A 9,022-nucleotide genomic window follows, 5' to 3' on the forward strand; every position below is an offset into this window, starting at 1 on the left:
TATATATATATATATATATGCTCACATAGATGGGGTAGAGACCTCTACAAGTCAGTGGGGCTTACTGCATGCAGGCAATGATTGGCATAGCGCCCGTGCATAATAGACCACTGCCCAGAATAGATCTGTGCTGCAGGCAGTGCCATGAGCACTGAATAGGCTGCTGTACCGTGAGCTATAATTTCTCAAACTCTTAAAAATCTGAATAGTTCCAAAAGGCAAGCTCATAACTTGTGATTTTATTTATAGCATTATATATTCTTATATAAGACAATTTTAAAGCAGAACTCCAGGAAAAACATTTTTATTAATCCCTGCAGTGGGGCTACCCCCACACTGCAAAGGTTAAATGGTTATTTTTGTCTAGGTGCTATAAAAAAAGTTATACTCACCAGAACATCAAAGCTGGCTCCCTGCTTCTGTGACCACTGAAGTGTGTCTCCTTCACTGCACAAATGGACTGCTTCTCAGCATCCTCACATCTATACACAGTCTATGTACAGTGTACAGAGTGTGAAGACACCAGGATCCTTGGACTGCTGCAGCAGAGGGGGAGACAGTCTAGACACCGGTCTAAGAACAAGCCAGCTGAATGGTCTTCTGAGTATAACTTTTTTTTAGCACCTAGACACAAACAAGCACTTAATTCTTGCAGTGCTGGGGTAGCCCCACTGCAAGAGTAATTCATTTTTTCCCTCCGGAGTTCTTCCTTAACATTTACATGCAAGAGTATGAAGCAGTGGATGTACAATAGATGGATAAGATGTGCATTGTATTAAATGGTCAAATTGACAGTGTCTCTTTAAAAAGCAGTTTGTGGGCTCCTGTCAAGTGGCTCCTAGGCTGAGATGATCAATCTGCTCCATGCCCCAGTAATCAAACTGCAACATTGTAACTTTGTGGCGAGTAACATGGCGAGAGGCTGCAGCAGAAGTCTGATCTGTGTCAGACATTTGTGAACACAGCCTAGAATTATATAGGCACCAAGATTTACATCACTGTTTCAACTCTGAGCCAGCAACTTAGTCCAGGAAGTACATACTGAATCTGGATGATGCCTGGTTACATGGTTCCATTCTTATGGAGAGAAAAGCAGATACTTTGAAGTGTTACACTTACATGTTACTTGTGTTACACTCACACATTACTTACCGTGCAAAAATATACCTGATGCTAGGTCCCTCTAAGCACATTTGTTCATGCACTGCTATTGTTGGAACTTCTTGCACGGCTTCACAGAGAAACACAAGCACACAGCCTGATATGCATGCTGCACATGACATGGCTAAAACAGGAAGGAAGACACAGCTTTATTCTCTACCTTATTCAATACAACAGAGCAAATAGACCATAGATATATAACAGAACTTATAAACACTGCCATCTAGTGACCGAAATTGTATACTGCAGAAGTTGTTGCTATAAACACAGTATTGTGTATTCTAACAGCTATGAGTTTTTATTAGATTCCTGCAAGCATTTTAACATGAATTTTATGTATGCGGGAAGGGTGGTATGTCTTGCATAGCTGCAAGCGTTATGTTTAGTGTGTTGTACATACACTGGTATTCATCTCTGTGCATTTGGGAGATACCCCAGACAAACTGCAGGGTTCCTTTTAAAATGTTGTGCACCAAGCTACACTGATAAAAACCATGTTGTTTAAAAGAGTGGAACGCAATTCCTCAATTGGACATCTAGTAAACCACACCAACAAAACTGTTGTTATAAATGGGCCCTGAGCTCTAAAGATGATCCTATTCTAGGCTATAAAAATGAAGTGTCGTCTCTATTTTTTCTTGGAGATCGTGTATCAAGTAGCAAAGAAACAATTTGTTCTTAAACCTTTTTTCTTGTGCGTAGGGGTTATCAGTTTCAGCACTGTCACACACACTGTATGCATTTGACAAAATCTTTGGAGAAAACAGATCCACTGCCAAAATATAAAAGTGACACTTATTAGAGACTGCAATCGGTGTTTTCTTTCCCAAGGTGTTTACATTGAGTAGGAGAATAGACAGTACCAAGCAGTAAAAGGCATGTGTTTATTAAGATTTTACATTTAAAGATAATGCTGCTGTTTAAACATTCTGATTCAGGGAAATTGGGAACTCTTCAGTTTTCTGGCTTCCTGTATGATTATGTCCAAAAACATGATCTAAATAAAAAGTACTAAGCTAAATTGTGTAATTTCACGCAGAACTGTTTTGTTTTTTTTTAGCTTTAAATAGAGTGGAGAAGGATTAGAACTCCTATCAGTTATATTGCTGTCTATGTCCCCATTCAGGAGATTCACCCTCTCTATATGTCCTGTTGAAGTGAAAGAAAAACCCAAATTTTGAGTTGTCACCAAGACAGGATAAGATGCAGAATTTTTCAATGGAGACACTTGTTCTGGTGACTGTACCAGGGATTTCCCTCACTTTGAAGGAATTTCCTCTCATTTTCTGTTGTGGCTTTTGGACAGGAAGTGAAAGGAAATCTCCCCAATGGTACACAGAGGGCAGAAAAAAAACTGTCAGGGGTTATAACCCTCACTCACTCTATGCAGAATGAAAAATAAAAGTGTCTTTAGTTACACTTCAAAGGTATTGTCCAGGTATAAGTCCAAATTGCATGTCTACCTGTTTAGTAAATCTATTTTCCTAGCATGCCTGTGGTGTGCTAGTCTACATCATTCACATTTTGTAGCCTGATGATCTAAGCACCCCTGCTTTTGATGCAAGAGACCTGTTCTCAAACACACCCACTGCAGGCCCTGCTGCCTCTCAATTCAGAGCCGCACTGAAAGTTTAAAGTAGAATTAAACACTTTTTTTTGCATGTATCTAATGCTAGCAAGCAGTAGATATATGCACAAACATTAAAACAAAAAAGTTACCAAACAGGTAATTACTTACCTGTGTAAGTAATTACCTATCTTCTGTGTAAGTAATTCCAATCTGCAGACGAGAGCCGCTCGCTCTCGTCTGCAGATTGGAAGATTCTCGAGCAGCTGTGAAGGATCATGGGGCAGGCACATGTGCAGTAGAGATCTTCGCAGGCAGCCGGGAGCACGGACGCAGACAGACACCGTGGGTCACAGAAGACACAGCAGTCAGCGTTGAATCGGAGACAGGCACCAACGCTGGATGGACTCCTGAAAACTACTGGAAAGAAGAAGATGCTCGGATCAAGAGGCACCATTTAAGGCAAGTCCTTAAAGCAGCATTGGGGGGGAATGTGACTTTAAGGTGATCAGTGATACAGAAAGCAAGTAGAGAGGAAGTTAAATAGCACCACCTTCAGGAAGTAAGCCCCCACTGAACCTGAGATGTACTCTCTGGATTATGGCTGCACTAGATTTGAGGATTCAGATTAAGGTGAACATGACTTTCTGATTAGTTAGTAGCTTACTGAGCGGTTTTGGTTGTGGTCTGGCGTTGCTGTTTAACAAACAATACACATTATTTGATTTTGCATATCTTTATTAAACGGGTGGTTTTAACAGTCAAGTTAATTGATGGGAAAAGTAGGTACACCCTGATATCTAATAGAAACACCTGTTATAGGGTTCACCTATACAGAAATTCATAAACATTTGTAGACTGTCTATATCTCATAACTATCCATACTATAAATGCATGGCAATAAATAACACTGAAATATAAGGGTGATGGCAGTTATCGAAATGAAAGGGGAAAGCTTGCGCAATTGACTGGGACTAGTTGACGCTACCTGCATTAAATTCAAGGCGAAATTCTAGTTAATTGGAATAAGTGATTTGTAGCTGGTGGCAAACTTAATAACATTGATCACATTAATATTGGTTTTCATTAGTTTATCTGTAACATCCTGAACTCACCAAATGGAATCAACCAATGCCGAAATAAATACCATAACATTTCCTCAGCCGAAACCACCCAACTACTTATGCCATTTTTGACTTGACAATAGAGGGTTGAGGAACGTCAAGAACCGAAACATTGTTTTAAAGTTTGCCTCATTTTAAAAAATGATAACTGATACTGCTGATGTAAAACTACCACTGATAATAATAATAATATATTTCTATTTTTAGATAGCAAGTAAGAAGACTGAGCTACTTCACATTTCTTCAAAAATAGAGGAGCTAGATAAGCGATTGTCCACTGTGAGATCTGAGCAATCTCTACACCGATCTCTGCAGTCCATCAGATGGAAGGAGATCTCAGACTTGGCTGATTCTATGAAAATATTCTCTAGGCCCCTTAACTGATTTGCCCTTTGAAAAGAATTAGAATACTTATTTTTTTCACAGCTGATTTTTAATCCAGTTTTATTGTTATAGGGCAGATTTATTCATTCTACTTTACAAACTTCTATATAATTAAGGTCAAGTATGAGTGTTGAACATTCTGTACATATGCTGCAATTATTTGTTGTCTACAGTAACAATACTCCAATGACAGGGAGTGTTGATGCCAGAGATATGCTGGTTGGTTTGGGTTTAAAGCGGACCTTTACAATCAAAAATCAAGATCTACCAATGTATCCCTCTAATATGATTACAATAACCTAACCATGCCAGGTGCATACTGTCATGTTAATGTACTTACACTTGCAGAGCATTCACGTCATGCTTTAAAAAGGCAGAAATGACGTCAGTGTGCCAAAGCGATTTCATTGCTCAATGCTATAACCTACCCGCCCCTTTGTTTACTGAATGCACAGTGGATCAGTGGTTACGTTTTATCAGATGCACATGCACGAGACTAGTGGTGCATCCTCAGAAGGGGGTGTAGCAGTGGAAGCTGATGAAGCTACACAGGCGCGGGAATTATTCTCGGTAACGGAAAAAAGAAATCCCAGGAAGAGGAGCGTTTGCCCTCTTCCAATATGGTTGCGCGCTACATTCCAGGACCGGAATTTAAACTTGAAAAAAAGGTATTTATAAACAAGAAAAAAGGCTCCTACATTTTTTTTCTTATTAGGATAACTGTATAATAATGCATATGTGAACGTTTTTTCCCCCCAATATTGCCACGTAATGGTCCGCTTTAAATCTAATTTATTGTATAGACAGAAATAAAATATTTAATGCATTTTGATGTATCTTGCCACTTTATCAGATATGGTTGTGAAAACTCCTAAAAACCAGAAGCATTGGACTGCCACACAGGTATGAGTTTGCATATGCTATACCTAGAGTGGCCAGATCCACCATGAAGTGCATTGAAGGTGTATCTTGTTTCTGTGTGAATGAGACTCAAATCCAAACCAACCAGCGTATCTCTTCAAGCAACACTCCTTTTCCCAGGAGTATTTTGAGGGCCCATTCACACCAGGTTCAGTCCCAATGCGGAGACCAAGAGACCATCTCACTGCGTTAGTGTGCACTGAAAAGTACTGCATGCAGTACTTTTGTTCTGCGCAGTGTGGTATAACACAGTACAACGGCATCAGACTGATGTGTGGCTTATAGAACTTAATACAAATTGCAATAAAACTCCATTAAAAAAAACATAAACAGTGTGATGCGCCAGGATTGAGCATGTACCACATTCATTGCGGCTGGCTGGTGTGAATCATCCCTTAATGTGGGCTCCTGTACATAGCTACTGGGGTAAAAACTCCCTACCTATCATATTCTCTACCATAAGCAATCAGTATACCACTCTCACATTTCGAAGGCCTCTGGAAACCCCTTATGTGCCCAAAAAAAGGTCTGCAATGAGATGGAAATATCTCATCATGGGTTGCTTGTTCCGTTTTTCTCAAACGTTCCTTCTGTAATCCATTCAAGTACAAAAATCCATTCATTCTTCATACACGCATTTCAACAAGCCATAAGTAATATTAAATCATAAGAAGAATTTCCTGGGCTTTTCTTTCTCTATGTTTTCCCCTCTTTCGAGTTTAATTATGCATCCTTTGTCGCCATTCTCTCAGGCAATACATGCTATAGTGTAACATTAACAGAAACAGATGTAGCATCATCAATGCTTGCCAGACACCATGGGCTCTATTTCTCTAACCATGCGGAGAAACTAAGCGCCTGTATGTACTGACCCATTCAACTCAATACACTGTTTATGTACCAGCGTCAAGGAAGCTCTTGGTCAGCAGTAGAAATATACATTATTCCATTTTGACTTCCATATATACAAAGCTTAAAAAAAATGTTCTAAGTGATATATTATACGTTCTTGTGCCATTACTTTTTGTAGGCACAACATCAAGGTATACCACTAAAGATCAGCTAACATTGTAGATTGTAAGCCCTCAGGGGCAGGGCCCTCCTTACCATCTTGTCTGGAATAGTATTGTGATTGTAATGTCTTCCTTATATTGAAAAGCGCTGCGCAAACTGTTGGCGCTATATAAATCCTGTATAATAATAATAATAATGTAAATTCATACAACATACAGTACATACTTTTTTCTGGGTACTTTCTTTCAGTTAAATGTCGCAACAAAGTTTTTGTCATGACACATTGAGGGTAAGCTGTTTTTACAATATGCATTGTGAGCTTTGTTTCTTGGTTACATAACACATCATTTTATGTAATAATAAAGTCCTTTATACTTTAGCATTCATGTGTTGTTTGCAGCTTTCTCATAGCGCATTTTAATAAGTGCTTCCTATAGTAGGATGTTGCAGATTTTCGGAATTTGTTTTGATCTTTGGTAGCTGCATAAAGAGGGGTTTCTTGCTTTTTTTTTTTTACGTTTTGTTGCTGAACCCCCTGGAACTGTATACATTTATCACACAGCCTTTGGCAGGAGCTCAAGAAGAACAGCATGTCTTCTGCCTTCATTCAAAGAGTATTATATTTGAAACACCTTGCTGTACATGTTATCCCTCGCACAAGCAAAAAAAGAACAATACTAGATCCTTGTGAGTGACTTTTGTACTTTGTTTAACTTTAGAATGGAGTAGATGAATGGAGGGATACTGTTTGCAGTAGAAATATGTTCCTGGTGTCTAAGTCATCTTGTATTTTATTTAAAGGCTTTCAGGTATAATGGTTATTCTCATTTAACGGCAATGAAAACCCCCACTTCCACCTTTCTTTTATAACAATTTGGTTCTGGGCAAGAGATACATTATTTAGTTGTAGTATCCATAGGCTAGGAATAGAAAGGCATTGACTTCCCAAGAACAATGCATGGAGAGACTTTTTTTTCCACCCTGTGTAGTTCCAGGACCACCAATGTGTTTTTGTAAGGCTTGACATACATGGTTAACTCCTCAGCCAGGTTGCACAAGGATTCTCCAAAAAGTTGAACTTCCCTGGTTGAACACGAGTTCCTCCAATAGTCATTGCACACTTAAAGTAGAATTAAAGTCTCTGTTTTTTTTTCCTATGCATACTGCTAGCAAGTAGTAAATATATGTCACAACATTTTAAAAAAACAAATTGTAAAATATGTAATAACTTACCTGTGTCTGTGTCGCTCGCTCCTGGCTGCAGAACTCAGCTTCCCAAACAGCCGTGCAGGAGCAAGTGTGTGCGGCGCATGCGTACTCCATATCACCGGATGGGAGAGGAGGAGAGACACTGTGTAAATCAATACATGCATTGCATGCACGCCGGACAGACTCCTTGAGACATAGGAAGATATACTGTAGGAGTCTGCGCTGGATCAGAGAGCGGCACCAGCACTGGAGGGACTCATGGAAATGGGTGGAAGAAGGAAAGATATTTACATCAAGAGGCATCACATAGGGTAAGTCCTTAAAGCAGCATTGGGGGGGGGGGGGAATCTAGCCTTTAATGTCACTTTAAGGAACCATTAATAGCCCCATCCTTGCCCAAGCACCATATAAGTCAAACCTGAAGAGAGATTAGGCTACCCTAATTTATTCAATTTTCAGAATTATGCTATTGCTGGCCATAGACGGCTCAGATTTCATCCGCTTCCTTTATATCAGATGAAATTTGGCCATGAAAGTGCCTCATTCCCTCCGTACTACTATTGTATTTGACAGGATTGTATCTGATAGGATGTAGAAACTGTTCAGCTGATAATTTTCAACCCGGCTCAATTGACTTTTGTTGAGCTGCATGGAAAATTGTCAGCCAAACATTGACTTCACCCTGTGAGTGGCTGCTGCTGGGTTCGGGGGAATCTAGTTGTGTAAGACCAGTTGAAGGGTTTACCTCTACTGCACGTAACCTATTATCTGTTATCTGATTAAATATCAAATTTTTATTCCTTAGGCCATTTATTAAATAAAAAATAATCTGTAAATTATTTAGCATTTTCTGTTGAACACTTATTGATATGGATTCCAAGAAATAGTTAAAGGAGAACTATAAGGTGAGTGAAAATCATAGTTCGAGCCGACGTCTGACAATGAAACTGTCACACGTCGGCTCAATAGATCGGGAAGTGAGCGAACACATACCGTCACTCGCTCACTTCTCGATCCTGTCACGGCTCCCTGCAGGGATTCCCCCCTCCCCTGTCCGATCCTCCAGCGCTGACTGGTGAAACGGGCGGGGGAGGGGGCGGGTACAGCTGTCTAGATAGGATAGGCAGAGCCAGCTGTCAATCACGCAGCTGGGTGGATCTCGACAGCGATGTCGGGATCCATCCTGGCTGCGACGGTCTCAGTATACTGCGAGCTGCAGATGGCGGGATACTGATCTTTGGGTCACGGAAGGACGCCAGTTTGTGTCCTCCCATGACCCTGAGGAGAACTATGGGGAAAAGCACTGAACCATAAATATTCTCCTAAATATCTTAGCATAACTGGTAACTTTGTAAAATGCACAGAAGACACTTAGGGGCATGTTTATGAAGCAGTGAATCTGACATTTTTTTAAACATTCATTGCAGGTCATTTTTCTCAGGGCATGTATTTTAAACAACAGTAATCAATTCACCTCCAGTGAATGTTTGGCGAAAGTCACATTTACTGATTTATAGATATGTCTCCTGTAAGAATTTTCTTTAGCACTTTAGAAACACTGCCTTCGGTGGTCTAAATTAATTCTTCCTCACCTGTTATTACAGTTACTTAAAATATTTTTCAGTAAATTTTTTACGTTTTT

This window comes from Nanorana parkeri, unplaced genomic scaffold (assembly GCF_000935625.1).
Source record: "Nanorana parkeri isolate BGI_ZX_2015 unplaced genomic scaffold, ASM93562v1 scaffold699, whole genome shotgun sequence".
Taxonomy (NCBI): Eukaryota; Metazoa; Chordata; class Amphibia; order Anura; family Dicroglossidae; genus Nanorana; species Nanorana parkeri.